Source organism: Phoxinus phoxinus (genome assembly GCF_949152265.1).
Source record: "Phoxinus phoxinus genome assembly, chromosome: 12".
In the NCBI taxonomy this organism is placed as follows: domain Eukaryota; kingdom Metazoa; phylum Chordata; class Actinopteri; order Cypriniformes; family Leuciscidae; genus Phoxinus; species Phoxinus phoxinus.
Window position 1 is genome coordinate 29,462,123 of NC_136887.1, and position 18,640 is coordinate 29,480,762.

Consider the following 18,640-nt stretch of genomic DNA (forward strand, 5'->3'; position numbering starts at 1 on the left):
GAGAGAGAGAGAGAGAGAGAGAGAGAGAGACTGCCTGCAGCGCTACCGGTGTGAGATCTTTTGGTGAACGTTCCTTTCTCTGGACACAAGCAGGGAGGAAGTGAGGGAAGAGGACATGGATGGATGGATAGAGATGGAGGAAAGGTGTGTTAATCCAGAAACGAACTGTAGAGGGCCTACGGAGAGAAAGAGAGAGAAATTCTCAATGAATAAGTGCTCCTTGAACCACTCCAGATGTTTAACAGGTCATTGGCTGCAAGAGTTATATATGGAGACATGTGTTATGATATAAAGCTGACTTCATACATAAAGAGTATAGCTAGCAACTTGTCATCTTTAGCTGAAACATAAGGCAAGGTTACTAAAGATGCAGAATCCGAGCTCTGGCTGAATGCACATGTGTGTCTGTGTTTGTGAGGGCCACATTTATGAGAACATTTTACTTAAACGTCTAGAACAAAAAAAGGATTAACAAAAGGACAAAAATAATCTCACACATTGACAACTATAAAAGGAAAAGGTATATATTTACAGTACATTGTCTCCTAATCATGTACAATGCAACAACCAATCAGAACACAAGTTCTCAGCACAAAACATGTTGTATTTTACTATATTGTTGATTAAAAAAATGGTGCATAAGAAACTTTTTTTTTAAACCCCAATATATATGTGCATACACCCTCTCACCCTGTCATCCAAAGACATGTCAACAAACTCAAACACAAAAGAATTCACAGGAGGAAGAAGTGTTTCTGATTGGATAAAAGACTCTTTTGTTCTATTTACAGAGCCTTGGGCTGCCACAAAAACAGCTGTGATTTCTCATGACACCTATTGCAGTGATATCTGTCAGTTATTTGGAACGTTTTATGCAAAAATAGATAGATAAATAAATAAATAGCTTACAGCACCTTTACTTTACAACAGTAGAAGTCAACAGAAGCTTAAACTGCAGGCTAGAGGAAGACTTTTTATGTCAGAGCACTTGGCAGAGGTGGGTAGAGTATCCAAAAACTGAAAGTACTTATAGAAATATTTACTCAAAGTAAAAGTAATAATCTTAATAGTTACTTGAGTAAGAGTAAAAAAGTATCCAGTGTAAAAACTACTCAAGTAGCTAGTTACATCGGATCATATATATATATATATATATATATATATATATATATATGTAAATATATATATGCATGAGGCATATATATATGTCTCATGTACTCAATAAAATAAAGTCTCTACTGTATATACAGCAGGCTGACAAAGTCTGGTTATGGTGTCTAAAGGATGAATGAAGGTGATAGTCAGATGTACAGCTGTAGCGAGTGAGATCCTCACAGGCAAGTGTGAATCCGACTCTCCCCTCCTTTCTCTTGGGCTCCTCCTGGATAATTCACTGCACAGACTGCACTGGGAGTTTTTTCCTTTGTATCCATTACCTTTTTTTTTTTTTTGCTTTTCTCATGAAATTTGCAGATATGGAGGAGGCTCTGACCTCAGCAGCACGGATGTCTCACATTCCTCAAGAACTCAATTAATCACAGCATTTAAAATAAATAAATTAAGGGCGTCGTGTAGCAGTGCAGAAGCAGCTGCATCCTTACAAGTGCTCCTGAGAGACCAAATTAAGCCACAGAAATGTATATCTAATACACCGGCCCACTAATGATGCCCGTTAAAAGAGCGGGTATGTAGGCACAGCTTAAAAATTACACGGGTCATTACGGCAAATTGAAACCAAGATTTATCTGCTGCCAGAGCAGCGCATAATTTGTTTTACCTGGTAATCACAGAAGCCATATAATTAAACATGAAAACAAAAAGCACAAGAGCTATGGAACAAGACAGTGTGGAGTGATACTGTAGGACTGGATGTCAAATGCAAAGGATTCTAGGTGGCACCGAGTCATTGAGAATAGACTGAGTGTGTTAACCTATGTGGTGTGTGAAACTCTAATTGCTGTACTAAGAAATGTGGGATACCTGGAAGAAAGAGGCATAGTTGTTAATGTTCAGAGGTTTGTTTGGGAATTTTCCGGGTTCCAAATGTGGGATTGAAATCCTGAGACACTGGAGAAATAGATTGCGTATCAAATGATGAACAGAGCAAATGTTACCGCTGTAAATATGAAAAGAGCCTTATCGTGGAAAACAGGATATTACTTGCTATTTTGACATACCTGTAGAAGTGTAATTTACTCACTCTCCTGTCATTCCAAACTTTCCAGACCTTTTACTTTGCCATTCCATACTTTATTTCTTCTGTGGAACAAAAAAGACAAAAAATTGTTTATATATATTATACACAATTGTGTGTGTGTGTGTGTGTGTGTGTGTGTGTGTGTGTGTGTGTGTGTGTGTGTGTGTGTGTGTGTGTCGCCTGTAAAGCCTTACATTATGGGGACAAAAGATGGCAATATCTGAAATCCTATTATGGTCCCCATGAGGAAACCAGCTTATAAATCATACAGAATTATGCTTTTTGAAAATGTAAAAATGCAGCAAGTTTTCTGTGATGGGTGTATAATTATTATTTATAAATGTATAAGTGTGATATTTACATTTTAATGCATGTATAGATAACATTATTATAAAATATATAATTATACACTATTACATTTATATATTTACAAATAATAAATCAGTGTTTCAGCAGGTCTGTGAGCTACGCACGCCAGTTCGCTCCAGATTGAGTGCGTGAAGCAGAAAAGGTCATTTATAAAGGGAAATAAAACATTAATTAATGTTGTGAATGCAAACATCAAGGTAAAATGCAACACTTCTATTATATTCAACAATTAAATAAAATGATTTAGTAATCTCTTAACATTTGGTATAAGGACATCCATGACCAATAAATCCCAAAGATAATTTTATAATTTTAGACAGTCAGTATAAATAACCTGAGGTTTATCCAAAAGTATAAAAGCTCGTGTTTCTCTGCTGTGTTCATGGGTCTCATGCCTACAGTGTCACCCAATCCCTGGGAAAAGAAGAAAACATCTGCATTTTAATAGATTTTTTCACCCATGTCTTTCAACATCATTAACTTTATTACGCCGGACACTCCTGTTGCAAAAACAATTCAGCATAATCATTTGCGGTGCATCTCCCCTGCGAGGGCATATACCCTCCTCCTCCTCCTCCTCCTCCTCCTCCTCCTCTCTGCCTGGCAATTACCACCGAGCCACAGATGCATATCTCAGGCAGCGCAAACTAGATGCAGCAGATAATGTGATTACTCAGTCATTACATATTGGAGTGCATTCATTACGGGCAAAGACCAAAAATATGGGCATTGTTGACAATGCCTGGGCAATGCCCAAGATGTACAAGGTTGCGGAAAACATAATGTCCATAATTTCATGTCGGCAGTTCAAGATGATCAGGCCGAATCGCAGAGGAGATTGAAATGCATACGATTAATTCATTATGCAAACCGAATTCTGATGGGATGTGAGGTTGTCGTTAAAAAAAACACACAGGAGAGAGAGAGATGTTTGTTTTTTTGAGATGAAATGGTAATGTGTGAATGCAGACAATGACAGGGGGTCCCATTGGTGGAGATGGGAGGATTGTGGGTAAACAGGTTACAAAGACGGTAAATGGTTTTAGCAGCCACCTGCAGAACGTTCATTAAAGCGATCGAGCTTTTCCGAATCGTTTTCGGCTTAACGTTAATATCACAAAAGTTGTTAACAGAATCATGATGATAATCTAGGACATTATAATCCTATAATGGGGCTTACTAAGAACGCACTACAGCCAAATCACTCTACAGAGAATCCTAGCTCCCCAAGACTGTCATAAAAAAGCAGTTGATGAAATCCTGCCAAATTGTCTCATTTAAGCGAGGCTAAAAAAAAGTTGGTCAATCCATGAATCATTAAAGCTCTGTTATTTACGCACAAACTTCAGGGCCCAAAATGGTGTATCGTACGGTGCATTATTGAGTGCGCGGTGTGGTATAGTGTATGTTGAATCCGGGGCAGCGCTCTGCAGAGTGAAACAGAGCAGATGTTGATTATTTAAGACCAACTGATACAATCTGCACATATTCAAATGGGAACGCCCGACTGTAAGGAGCAATTTCATTCAGCAATTTACTGCAATATGTTAATGCGGAAAGAAAGGGGGATTAATCCCTAAATGTATTCAGTCAAATGAAATGAAATAACCTATATTTGAAAGTGTAATTTTTAACACACCTTATTATTTCAATCCCGGTAATTGAAACTGCAATCCCGGCAACTTGTGTTAAATTAATGTGTGGCAAACGGCACCTTTCGTTTGCCAAGCCTGAGTGAGTTTCTGCATGAATTGAATTTAATTATTCCTGTGGCCCAATATATTATTAATCATCTATATTGATTTCTGAACTCCCTTGCTGCTTGTGGATATGCAAATCCGACCGTGGCAATATTGGGGTGGGATCATTTGCATGGAAGCCCATTATTATTTTATAAGTAAATTTTAATGTGGACTCAATTAAAACTCAGTGAGTGGAACAGTTAAATTGGCCCAAGGTATAGGCTCCTTGCGTACAGGCGCAGGACTAGGATGTATCAATTAGTTCAGATCAAACTTATACTCATCTACAGAGAGATAGAGGGGGGGGAGCTGCAATCTAATCAGACTGGCTCTCAATGAAGGAGATGTTCTAGTGATTTTCTCTGCAGAGCACGCCTATGGTTGCAATGAAATGAAATAGGATCAGTTGGTCATTTGGACTTACTCGAATACGTCTTTGAAGTAAACTATAATTGAGATGTGATTAAATGTTGTAGCACATCTAATTTATTGATCAGAAGGATCGTTAAGATGAAGGCCGGCGAGTTATTTGCAAACCTGTCCATGCATGCCTCAAATTAGAAAAGGCTGTGATTTACTATATTATGTGAAGAGTATGATGCAAGAGTAACTGAAAATGCCATTTGATTGCTTGAAAAGCATTATATTGTTGATCAAGCATGCTATTATTAATGTATCAGTTTTTTTTTTTTGGCTGAAGCCTATAAAACTGTATGATATTAACATTTTTGGACGTCATTCCTCATCTCCGGCTTGAGTCTGCACACAAATCATAGCCAAGATGCTATTCATCATACCGGCTCAATGCAAATCCCTTTGCCAGAAGTTAACAGTGATTGCCTTAGCAATATGTCTGATTCTGAGGGACCTGATCATATCTGCACAAATCAAATGATTCTAATGGTACAAACGTGACCTTTGAAAAAGCACTCGGGGCATTAGATGAGCTCTTCACCTCTTAGCCTAGTTTCGTCACACACCGCCCAGGCTGGGAATAGAGGTGGACGGCTTTCTGCTACAGCGCTAATTGTGCACAGAAGGGAAAATAGATTAAAACACTGTTCAAGCTGATCTTTATCTGAGAGGTCAATGTGTGCACAACGCTTTATTTTCCTTTTCCTGACCTCTCCACACAGGCTCATTCTGGGTTTTTTTCCCCTGTCATGTTATGGCAAGGTCTCTCGCTCTCTCGCGCGTCTTACACATTATTGCTTAGCATTTAGGCAGTCAGGATATCATTTTTACTTTTAATTCAAGCATAATTTAGGACTAAAACAACAAAATGTGCCTTTTTCTGGTCCTCAAGTGTTTGGCAATCAAACAATATTTGATACTTTTTTTATTAAAAAATAAATAAAGCAAAATAACTTGAGTGAGAATTTTATTTTATTTATAATATGGTAATTATAATGGTGGCAACCGGGGGCTTTTCATCCCACACTTGGGGTAAAACTCCAATCATAGGACAAAAAATAATGCACTTATAATGGTAGTAATACTTTTTTTTGAACTTCCAGAATCACAAATAGTTTTATTATGTTAATATATATTTGCAACATTTAAGTAAATAGTTTTTTTTTTTTTTTGTTTTTTTTTGACATAGGGTGTACCATTACCGGTTTATTTAAAAAATCTCAAAGAACTTCTGTATTATTCTGCTTTTAATGAAAAAACATCTGCATCAAGGTTTTTTTTTTAATCACAAATACTATCCTCACTCATTCATATTTGAAAGATTAATCATGCTCATTGAAACTGAAAATCATAGTCTTCGGCTTCAGATTCAGAATACAGTATATGTGATCATTTCCGGTATTTCTCTTAAATGTTAGATCAATTTACATTAAAAATAGCCCTTTAGAGCTTTCATACAATAAGCTCATGTCTCAGAGACAATTTTTTCAGAGTCAAACTTTTTTAGGTAAGCCATAGTGGTGTTTGATGCTACAGTATTTGTCGTTATGGAAGAAAATAAAAGAACCTAGTATATCTTCTCAGGGGAATCACAGGCCCTCACACAGGAAGTCCCAGGGCAAGATCACTCATGTAAGAGGAAGTGATGTCACTGTTATCATTGAGCACAGCTCCTGGCAGAGGAGGAAACAGAGATAAGTGCTGCCGTATCAGCCAGGCGACATTAAAGAACATTTGTCCTTTGTCAGAGAGCACCAGTACGGCTGGGAAGGGACGCTTTGATATTTGGTGATCCTGGAACAACATTCCAGTCTCAAAATTTAGTCCTAACCCTACCCCTACCCATAACGTATCCCTAAATTCAGAGGGAATAACACTGACGTAGAAGCACCTAACCCTGGTTGTTACAAACTGTAAACTTGCAAATAAACCTCAAATTTGATTGGTTGATTGGAATGTTGTTCCAGGATCAGCAAGGATGTTGATTCAGGAACATGTTGTACTTGGTGAAATCACGTTCACCGTGTGGGTGGTGTGATATGTGGCAATGTGTTTGTGTTTAAATCAATTGTGTTCACTTGTGTGCAGTGATAGGAGCTGAAACCTTCTACACTGGCTACACAATTAGTACATAAAGTCTGCAAACATAATGTTCTTCAAGACATGATGTGCTTGTGAAGGCTGATGCAATGCAACATTGATTCATTACATAATTATGCAGTAATTCTTCCTTTAATAGAAGTCAAAGTTGCATGTGTTCTGTGCAAAGGAAACATGACTCTGAAAAAACATTTCCACACACACACACACACACACACACACACACACACACACACACACACACACACACACACACACACACACACACACACACACACACTTATAGACTCACACATGCACTCAAACAAATATACACACAGACATATTAAAATAGCTACTGGCGTTCTCTAGCAAGAGCAAAGTATGTTATTATATAAACGAAGTCAACTGCATAAGTTCGCCGGTTATATTGACAACATTAAGACCTAATTGCTGAGTTTACTCAAGTGGTTTATGGCCGATTACTGCCCTAAGTCATTTAACTTTCCTAATTTCATTTTCGTGCGCATCTCCTGCTGTGTGTTCTGTTACGAGTGAAAGGTGCATGAGAAAATCACATCAGCTCCGCGCAGTCAAGTTCATCATTTCCCATAAATCAGCAGTGTAACATCAACCGGTCAAGTTTTATAGAGATGTTGCAAATGCCAAAGCACTAAGCCAGAAATATCACAGAACAATAAATGGGAAGGAAAATGCTTCAGTTATGGACTTAGTTGGGGATTTACTGAAATCTTTCATAGACAAAAGAATGTAATAGTGATTCTAGACAGCCTTATTTATCTAAAGGGTCAATCACAGTATAGCTGATGGAATGTTCTGTGCTAAAATATAAAATGCATTCACATTGACACATGTATGTAATTATATATGCATGTTCTCATAAATGACTAACTACAGTTTATCTCAGTAAGACATTTTCTTAAATTAGATTTTAACTGAAATACTGTGTTATTTTTTATGAATGTCACATTAGGGCAAACTGTCAGATTTGTCATTTTCATCAAGGAAAGTTATAACGTGTTTTAAAATGTATTTAAAATGTAAAATTACATTATAGCGGTTTCATTAGCGGTTTTTGATTCATAATAGTTAGTTTAAATTTAGCTGAAAGGCCTAGTTTATTGGCATATTCCATTGAGACAACATGCCCCACAATTGGGGTACAAAAGTCAATGTGTGTTTAATAAACTGCATAATTTTTTTCTGGGGAAAATGGTGTCAATATTATAATATACAAATATTTCAAATAGACTCATTTTCACTTCACTGAGGATAGATAGATAGATAGATAGATAGATAGATAGATAGATAGATAGATAGATAGATAGATAGATAGATAGATAGATAGATAGATAGATAGATAGATAGATAGATAGATAGATAGATAGATAGATAGATTAGATTTACATTATTGTTACATTATAAGAACATTATTGTGGATAAACAAACAACTTCCCGTGGTTCTACTTCTCTCCTTCTAATGCAACCACACACAAAACAGTATACCATTTTCTGACAGGCCGTAAAAAAAAATCATGTGTGCATTTGTCAGCAGTACTGAACATATTGAAAATCCACATGGAGATGCAAGCTTGCTGATATGATAGCGGAGTAATATATGACCCTTCCACTCAAGCCTTGGGGACCGTCTGCCATTGCAAATCAAAATACAGGACCTGCTCTTGGCTTTCTGAATATCCCACAATGCCATTGGGCATTTCCCCTCCTGCCCCTAAGGATTCAGGGAATTTCAGCACGACTATCATTCCCACATCATTTGGAGCCGTAACGCTCAGATGGAGCCAGAAGTGTGGAGACTCTGTTACAATAAACCATGAGCATCCGTGATCCCGGATACTCTGACCATCACGGTCCCTCAGCTCCAAGCCAGTGATTTAAAACGTATACATGAATGCCCTCTAGCTCACATAAGCCTAGCAGGTCATTTATCCAGGACAGAGGTCAGTGAACCAGGACAAAAACAAATCCCTCACATTGGCCCAAGCTGTCCTGCTAAGGAGAGGTAGTGCAGACGTATGAAAGGAGGGAAAGAGAGAAAAAAGGGGAGTACAGTAAAGAGCATGGGTGGGATTGTTCCTCATGTAATGCTGGAATTCCGAGGCTCAATAAAGAAGTATATCCTAACGCGTTCCAGATGTGAGAAGCCCGTTCCCAGGTCTGGATGCTCACTTGCTGTCCTTTCCCCCAGTATAGCTCTCGCTGTTGGGATATTGCAGGAATGGTTCTTGGCAGCGGGAGCAGGTTACACTACCCCTCTGGCTTTATTCTCTCATTTCTCAACCCCTGTCATAACACATCCAGTCAAATCAAATCTGCTCAGATCAGACAGCATTATCTTTTTATGGGCATGTAATATGTTTTTTGTTAATTTGTGTAACTGAATTTACCATCCAAAATATTTTATGTTGAATATCTTGGAGAGAAACGGACAGGTCCTTGATTCTTTTTTGCTGTAGATTTCCAAAATAAATATATTCTTCATGTTGATTGATTGTGTATACAAAACTCTGGTTCCTAATTCATACAGAGCCCACCCTGCCTTTAACAAAGCAATGAAGCTATATTTTTTAGAAATACAGCTTGGGATGTGGAAGTAGTGGGTGTGTACAGCTTTTCTTTCTGAACACAAGTCTGAAAATTGCATAATACTATTGCTGTAACCAGCTGATTGAAAACAGATATTTAATCTCGAGTATAAAAGCTTTTCACAAAGAATACTATATTTGCTGACAAGATCAAATTAATAATTTAGGTATGGCTATAAATTGAAAATTTAAAACACTACTGTAAAACAATCGGCCCTTTGAGCAGACACATGCCGTCTCTTGCCAGTATTTTATGATATTCAAGTTATTACATGAGCAAGAGTGCTGTTTTTAGCACTGTAGCACTGTAGACATTTGTAGACAGTTCAAATAAAAATAAGTTAAAGGATTAGTTCACTTTCAAAAAAAAAATTCCTGATAATTTACTCACCCCGATGTCATCCAAAATATCCATGTCTTTCTTTCTTCAGTCGAAAAGAAATGTAGGTTTTTGAGGAGTACATTCCAGGATTTGTCTACACGGAATGGACTTCAATGGCAACCATCTATCCCAATGTTCAAAAGAAGGTTCAAATGTCCGTCCCAATGCAGTTTCAAAGTCTCTACACGATCCCAGTCGAGAAATAAGGGTCTTATCTAGCGAAAGGATCGGTCATTTTCTAAAAATTTTTTTAAATGTATTTACTTTTTAACCACAATAGTTCGTCTTGTGCTGGTCTGCGACGTGCCATGTATTACGTTATCATGTTGGAAAGGTCACGAAAAAATAAATAAAATTAAAACAAAGATGTCGGACAATTTTGACGTTGGAGGAGAAAATGAGAGGAGTTTTTCGCCCTTCCCTACTTTTTTGAACCGGAGTACACAGACATATAGATGACATGACCGTGACCTTTCCAACGTGATTACATAATGCGTGGCACGTCGCAGACCAGCACAAGAGGAACAATTGTGGTTAAAAAAGTATATACATTTTTATTTTATTTAGAAAATGACCGATCGTTTCGCTAGATAAGACCATTATTTCTCTGGAGTATTTTCCTCAAAAACCCTAATTTCTTTTTGACTGAAGAAAGAAAGACATGGATATTATCTTGGATGACATCAGGGTGAGTAAATTATCAGCAAAACATTTTTTGAAAGTGAACTAATCCTTTAAGATTGAGCATCTTACATTTTGACACAAAATTAAAATTGCCAACTTCTTTGTCTGTTTTTGCTCTGCCATGAAAATAATTCCATTTTCCAAACAAAGTCACCGTTTTGCATGTCTGAGCAACACGCAGCATAATGGTGTTTTGTTTATGAATGAATAATTGGTGAATGATTCACTGATCCATTCATTTCGATAGTCACTTGTTTTGATCCAGAATGAATCGGTTTGGTGAAGGATTGAATGATTCACTTATACAGCCAGTCATTTACTTCATGGATGGGCAACTTCAGTCCTGTAGGCCGGGCCACTGTCCTGCAGAGTTTAGCTCCAACCCTAATCAAACACACCTGAACAAGTTAATCAAAGGCTTCAGAACTACTAGGGTGCTTCTCAATACTCAAATTGATGTTTCCTCGCTCCTCCGTCCTCTAGCCCGTGACCCAGAAACCAATTGAACTCCGCCATCTTAAAGGGCTACTCAATGATCTAATTGCACCGCGAGCAGTCAAGGCACGGGGAGTGAGGAAGCTTCCTGAGGAGTCAGGAGGGGAGGATACACAGGTGTATATCCTTCCCTCACATCCTTAGGAGGTGGATCTAAGACGTGAGGAAAGGAAACGAGGATGCACAAATAAATGAGAAGCACATCTAGGCTGCGTTTATGTCCTTTTTTTTGCCCTTCCCTCACCAACTTCCCTCCTTCTTGTTCCCCCAGAGGTACATTATTGCTTTTGCTGCACCAGTGCCCACTACTGGCGGAACCCTTGCAATGTGTTTGAATGGAACACCCTAAGCCCTTGATCACTTGGAATACACTATGGAGCTGATTTATATTTAATATATTTTCTATTTAAAAATTGTTTTACACACCATTATTTAGGCCTATGTATGCTTTGGCCATTGGAGAAAATATAAAAAAAATTACACAAATGGTAATGATAACAATACAACACTATAATGCGTTTAAATGTCAAAATAACTCTGACATCATACACTAGAGTTGTGTGAGTAAATTGAGCGCGATCTGCTGTGACGTCACAAATCGTGTTGCATTGTGGTCTATGGATCTGCCTGAAGTGTATATTGAGTATACTCGCTCCCTCTGTCAAAATTAAGGGGTCGAGGCGGTCTGTCCAAGTAAACTTTAATTTCCCATTTGACGAAGTTGAACGTACTTCAAAATGGTGACAGGTATTCTCTAAAGGGAAAGTGCTTAGGGAAGTGTATGTCATGTATGTCTAAAAGTGGAGTTAACACAGCCCAGAAGCACTTGATAGAAGTGGTTTATCTACAAGTAAGCTTATGTGATCCTCAAATATTCAACAGCATATAAATAAAAACTGCCTAATGTTACTGAATGAAACATCGAAAGTTCTCGAAACCTCAAAAAAGTATGTGACTGTGCAAGCTTTGTTGATGGACTGGATCCAAATCAAGAAGTCTTTGATAAAAATGCAATTTTTTTCAGCTTTTTATTCAAAATGTTGCTTTTTATGAAATTTGATATTTCACTAAAGACTTGCGCCACCTACTGGTGTAATGTGTAATGTGTGTAACTGAGTGCATGTCTGAAGCCATGGTGATGACACCATAATGCGGGTCACAAAAAAAATTACACAAAAAGAGTCTCATGTTAAGCAGTGTTGCTGTAAGCATTTGGGTTTTTAAATTACACATCATTTCAAAAAGGTTGCTGACACCTAGTTTAGTAGGTTACCTTACATTACATCTTTACATTATTGTTTGTTCTTGTTGGGGCAGTTTCTGTGAACAGAGAGGTCTTTGTTGTCCATCAGTCACATTAAGATGACTGAACTACTGCCATAGTCTGCCATATAGGATGCAAACAGTGCTTCCTTCCTCTTACAGTGCAAGTATGGATTTCTCAATTACCATTAACGGACACAAAAACTGAATGCTTTCAGACCTGCTGCGGTTCTGTTAGTCCGTTACGGGTGCGACCCCTCACCTCTCAATCTCCCTGTTTAACAGCCTCATTTCAAATCACAATCACTCTGAAGTGAATGTGCAATTTTCACTGGCCAAATGGTAATCCCAGAACACCTCTCCAAAAAAAGGAAAGCAGAAAAAATAAAACAGTCAGTGTTCTTGGAACTTAGCGATTGAGTTTCACTGGACGCTTGCACACAGAGGACTGTCCCTGGCCATTGCGGATACGTATGGAAGTCAAAGCCCGTGGACGAACAATACGGAAAAGCCCAGGCATAGTCCATTAATTTCATTTTTTTTTTTCAATAAGTAAACTTTAAGTATTCGTGAAATGAGTACTAAAGCCTCTTTAATGGTGTTTTCACAGCTGGCTGGAGCCCTCCTCCTGCTCGGCAATAAAGGTCCTTCCTGAATGAACATTAACATGGGAAGCCAGTAAGATCATACTTGGCTGACGTACCTCCCCACTAAACACCTTGTGAACCCAACACTTATCCTACACAGTCAGAGCAGAAATCTGCAAGCCATTCACGATCCGGGCCTGACTTTGCACTGGTAGCCTCCAATCTTTAACTGGTGACATATGGGATTTTAATCATGTTCCTCTCTTCCTTTTTCTCGATCCCTTCAAATCTCTTGATTTTTTCAGTGTCGTTCTTGCTAACACATACGGGAGGGATTCACTCTGAGTGATAGCTACAGTTATTTGCCCAAGCTGCCTGTGTCATTTTAGGACCCCGTTCACTAAAGAAATCGGGTAATAGCGGAAACAGAGTTTTGTAAACGTGGCACAACCTATAATAATAGAAAATCTAATGGTACAGTAAATGGACTGCATTTATATATTGCTTAAACAGACCCATGGTAACCAAAGCGCTTTACATACTGCCTCACATTCACCCATTCATTCACTGACGGCAGTGTCAGCCATGCAAGGCGCCATCCAGCGCGTCAGGAGCAGCTGGGGTTAGGTGTCTTGCTCATGGACACCTCGACACTTGGTCAAGTGGAACCGGGGATAGAACCACCAACCTTCCGGTTTGTAGACAACCTGAACCACTAAGCCACTGCCGCCCTGGGTTGTGTTGTGAAAAATCAACAGGGAATCCATAGACAAGCAAGTTCAATGTCTAAGATCCATTGAGAATCAAAATAATTTCAATGAGGATTTTCATTTAAATGAAGTTTTATGTAACAAAGTTCGGGAGGAGCATGTTCAGGTAATCATCCAATCAGCACAAGAAGGAGCCAGTATAAATAAAGCCTTTCCTTACCTCCTGTCTCATGACTAATTTCTCAGCATCCCACCTCCACCCCTTCACCCCACATTCGGCTGGGCTCGCTCATAGATACCTATGATCTCTAAAGTTATGGGGGGAGTACTCTGGGGTCGGGCCGAATTCTGAGCTCAGAGCCCTCCCCCCGGACAGCAAGCCAAATACGCATTATAATATTACATCAGATTTCATTAACATGTAAACTCGTGAAAGGTACACTATGTAACTTTTCACCCTCTAGCGGTTAAAAAAACAAACGACATGCATTTTGCAGAAGAACATTGTTTTGGTTGTGCTTTGGCTCTGCGTGACTGTGTTGATGAATATGGTTCTTTCTCATAACTAAAGAGAGAGCTGCTTGTAGTAAATGAAAATATCATACATCTGAAGCTGTAATTAAATATTGAGCAATAGTGCGTATTATAGGCTGTTTTTTGTTTAAATGATGCTCACTTGTTTATGTGAAGGACCCAAGTAGAGGACGCATACACCGTTTATTTTCAAACAGGCAATCAACTCTACCTCACTGAACGTGCTGCACACATTTGTACTTTTTGGTTGAAATAATCCTTAAGTGTGTAAATGTATAATTGGCTTTTTTTTTAAAAAATCAGTTTCATTAAAATTTGTAGTTAAAATAAATAAATAAATAAATTACCCCCAAAGCACCACATAGTGTCCAACCTACTCCAATACTGTTATTATCTGTTTTGAATACCGTAACTGTACTGGGGTTAAAATTATGATATGGCCAGTCTAAGCAACACCACACCACAGCACACCACACCATAACCGATAGTTATAGCCTACTATAGCCAACAGTTACTATTTCAGGGTCTAAAACAAGGGGTCTATAACATGAAAGAAAGCCATTATAACATGCACATGAAAAATGTAGAAAAATCGGACACAACTACGTTACACCGTCGTGCAGCAGCAAGCATCACAACAGAGAAAGGAACTCTAGGTAAATGTGTGCAAATGTATACGTCTGGGTCCACCAAATCACAAAAACCACCCCTATTATCCTCCTACTACTCATAAAACATTTGGCTTAATGGATATAACCAGTTTAGATGTAAAGGATCTCAAGATGACTAGTTGAAGACTTTACTGTAGCTATGCCCATTAATAGAACAACCTATAATGAAATGACCATTCACAATAGACAACGTGTGTACGTGACAACACAATAGTAAATGCTGTGAGAGAGCTACATGGCAATTTATCAGTTCAATAGAATACCTTACTCACCTGTTGAGTAATAAAAAAAAAGCCATCTTCCATGTCCTTTTTACAACATTTCAAATCCTTCAGTTCTCGCCACCAACAACATCTGCAAAGTTACAACGCTCAAAGTTCAAAGCAAAGGAAGACACTTGCTTTAAAATAAATCGTTTTTTAAGGACTAGGCTACAACAAACGGCTGGAAGATAGGACTGACATCATGAACCCTAGAATTTACATAAACCCCGCCCCCGGGAACGCGTTTTATAGATTATCATGACAGAATACGCTAATCAATGACTAGAAGATTGTTAACTCATATCAGCAATAAAAAAAAAATCAACTAACCATTCAGAAATGTCCTGTTGCATTCTACATGTTGTCACTTCTTCTTGAGTCTCTCCATCATTGTCTAACTTCGGTTTTAACACACACAAAAAAACGTTTTTGAAATTTTCCATCTGTGTGAGGTAATTTGAGCTGCTAACACACAAACACACAAGAGCTCTTGAAACTACACCCTCTGTGACGGGAGCAGCAGCTCATTTGCATTTAAAGGGCCAGACACAAAAACGGTGCGTTTTTGATCACCCTCAAAAAGTGACAATTTTAACATGGTATATTAAAATATTTGTGGGGTATTTTGAGCTAAAACTTCACATACACACTCTGAGGACATAAGAATCTTATTTTACATCTTGTGCAAAGGGCCATTATACCACCCCTTTAAAACGGGTAATTCCCCGGAGGTTTGAGACTTTGCATGCTCCCTTTCTCGTTTGAGTGAACCTATGCCACTCCCACTTACAGTGGCCGAGAGAGCTCAACACGCTGCAACTGAAGAAAGAACGCACCTGCAAATTAAGAAAACATCTTAGTTTCACAACACATGAGCTCCAAATACTCACAACACAACCAAATACAGAAACGCGGTGCAAATAACACAGACCACAACGGAAATGTTTCCAGGGGACCCCAATAAGTGACCTGCTGCTTATTGCTCGTGAGCATCCCTATTCCCTACTGCCTTCGAAGGACAGACGGCAGATTTTCAACTGGGATGTTCCCATGACAACGCAGCACGTGTCCATCAGCTGAATAGCTGTTCTTATGACAGAAATATCTTATTAATGCGGTTAACATAACAGTTGCAAATACGTATTTGTACTTATACTTATTATTTTTTACAAAAAAGCTTTTAAAATATGCTTTATATGTGAGTGTCTCAACTTTAAAACTTTGGATCCTGCATTAGCCTACCTAATATTTCTGATTAAACTTTTCTTTATGAAAATTAAACATGACATGACAAAATTTGTTCAATGCAACTGATGTAGATTAATATTTTTCCCTCATGTTCTTTTTCTCTATCTTTTTTATTTATTTATTTATTTATTTTAGTTTTCAGCTCATTGTTCTTTTCTCATTTGTATTTTGATGACATTGAACATATTGTTAATACATTTTGTGTATACAACGTTGTCATAAACATGTAATCTCTGTATGTTTTGCAAAACAAAACAAAAAAATAGTTAAAAGAAATAAATTAAAATAAAATAAAGTATACTTTTGAGCTAGCATGTCCCAGCTGGATTCGTCACTTATTTGGGTCCCCTGGAAACATTTATGTTTTTCTCTGTGTTATTTGCAGCGCGTTTCTGTATTTGGTTGTGTTGTGAATTTTGCAGAGCGTTTCTGTATTTGGTTTGTGAGCATTTGGAGCACACGTGTGTTGTGAAACCGATGAAGATGTTTTCTTAATTTGCGGGTGTTTTTTCTTTTTGCATGCGTTTTCTTCAGTTGCAGAATTCACCTCATATTTTTAGACTGCTTCCAGTCTATGTTTTTCTCTCTCTTTACCTCTGAAATGGTGGGACAATTGGACGTGTTATCTGCTTCTATGTTGATAGTTTGGACTGTTAACAGGCATGCTAAGCATGTCTGGGGATCATGGGCATCATCTGTGAAACCCTCAAACCGACACACACTCAAATAAATGAACAAATACAAGAAACATACTCGCAATATTGTCTATTAGACGAGTCAAGCTCTGTGAGAAAAGGCTTTAAAAGTGATCAAAACTAAGCTGAATATCTTTAGCATTAGAGTGAGATTAACCATGAGAAATGGTTGACAGGCTGTACAGCTCAAAATCTCCATTAACAAAATGTTTTGTCTAATGAAATCTGCAAAGAAAGCAGAAAACGATCCCAATCCCCCAAAAATGTCGCTCACAGAATGACATCATAATAAACAAAGTGACCGAGTCCAGGGAGAAACTTTATTTTTCTAGACAGAATGATGTTATCTGATCTGATGACATGTGGAGAAGGTGTAGGGGTGGAAATTTGCCTTTTATTTCCTCTCCCTTCATTTTGTACAAGTGGCAACAGTGATTGTGCCTAATATCTGCTTTAATACTGTATGATTTTGCACATGCTTTATCATATACATATTTTAATGGAATTGTTCACCCAAAAATGACATTGTCCTTGTAGACCATCAGTGTTGGGGAGTAACTAATCTGTGAAAAGTTTCAGAAATTTCCAGTAACAAGCTACTTTTTTGCATAACAAAATGTCATATCTTTGTTGTTGTTGTTGTTGTTGTGTCATATTGTGTTGAATACACAGTACGTCAAGTACAATATAGAAATCAACAATAAAGCCTTAACTGGCATTCCTCTCTCATGTGAAGCATTGGGAAGTGAGATTCATTTTAGTCAATCAGTTTGTTCGTTTGATTCAAAAAAGGAGTACAGGCATAGCTAAATATTTAGTTAAATGCTGCTGTTTATTGTTATCGGTTAGACTTGATTTCATGTGTCAGATAAAAATATTACTCCAATAGTTTTATATTTAAAAATATATTACTCCCTCAAATAGTTTCAATCTAGTTAACTCTTTTTCTAACAGGTAGTACCTCAGTATTCCACGGAAAAAGGAAAATTATATAGATTTCAGTTTTGTTCAGTTCCCTTTGTTTAATTTATTTCACAAATAACAACACGAAGGTGGGAAAATCATGATAAAATCATACTATAATCATGTAGCTATCACTAAAACTACTCTGTTATTTTGAAATCAATGTAGTTTCGTTTGTTTGACAGATGAACATTCAGTATTTGAATGGTTTTATTGTCACACACTCTTTCACACAGACACACACGACATTACAGTTGTTCTTCTCACCAACACAAACACATGACGGAAATGACTCAACCATGTGTAAAAAAGTTTGCTGTTCGCCACTCTGCCATTTGCCAATTAAAATGAAACACGAGCGCTCTGGATTGGACTGCAGTTCTGAGAGAGTGGCCTGGGTCCAGCACCACAGTTTGGGACTTGTTCAAAAAGAACCAGAAAAAAACACAACATTTACACTTCTGTGGAACAAACGTCAGCACGTTTACGATTATGAAGTCTGACTTTATACGGAGGGAGAAAACAAGGAAGGGGTGGGCGTTTTAAAACTGCAAACATTATGATAAGCCTGACCGCGCTGTTGGTGGTCATGTGAAAGACACAGAAGACGATGATGTCATGGTCATAGTGGTACCCTGCACCACTGTGACATCATAGCCTGGGTGTCATGGAAATGCTGGCCGTGATGCAGCCCGTTTGATGTGGTTTTGCTGGAGC

The 18,640-nt window shown here is 38.0% G+C and overlaps 1 long non-coding RNA gene across 1 annotated transcript; it reads right to left on the bottom strand.

Annotated features, from left to right (window-relative positions):
- Positions 1–32: 32 nt before the first annotated feature.
- On the bottom strand, positions 33–15,469 carry LOC307008231. The gene is made up of 3 exons (XR_013799782.1): positions 15,348–15,469; positions 2,178–2,259; positions 33–176 (listed from the first exon to the last, which is right to left on the bottom strand). It is a non-coding gene; the product is annotated as an uncharacterized lncRNA (long non-coding RNA).
- Positions 15,470–18,640: the final 3,171 nt, after the last annotated feature.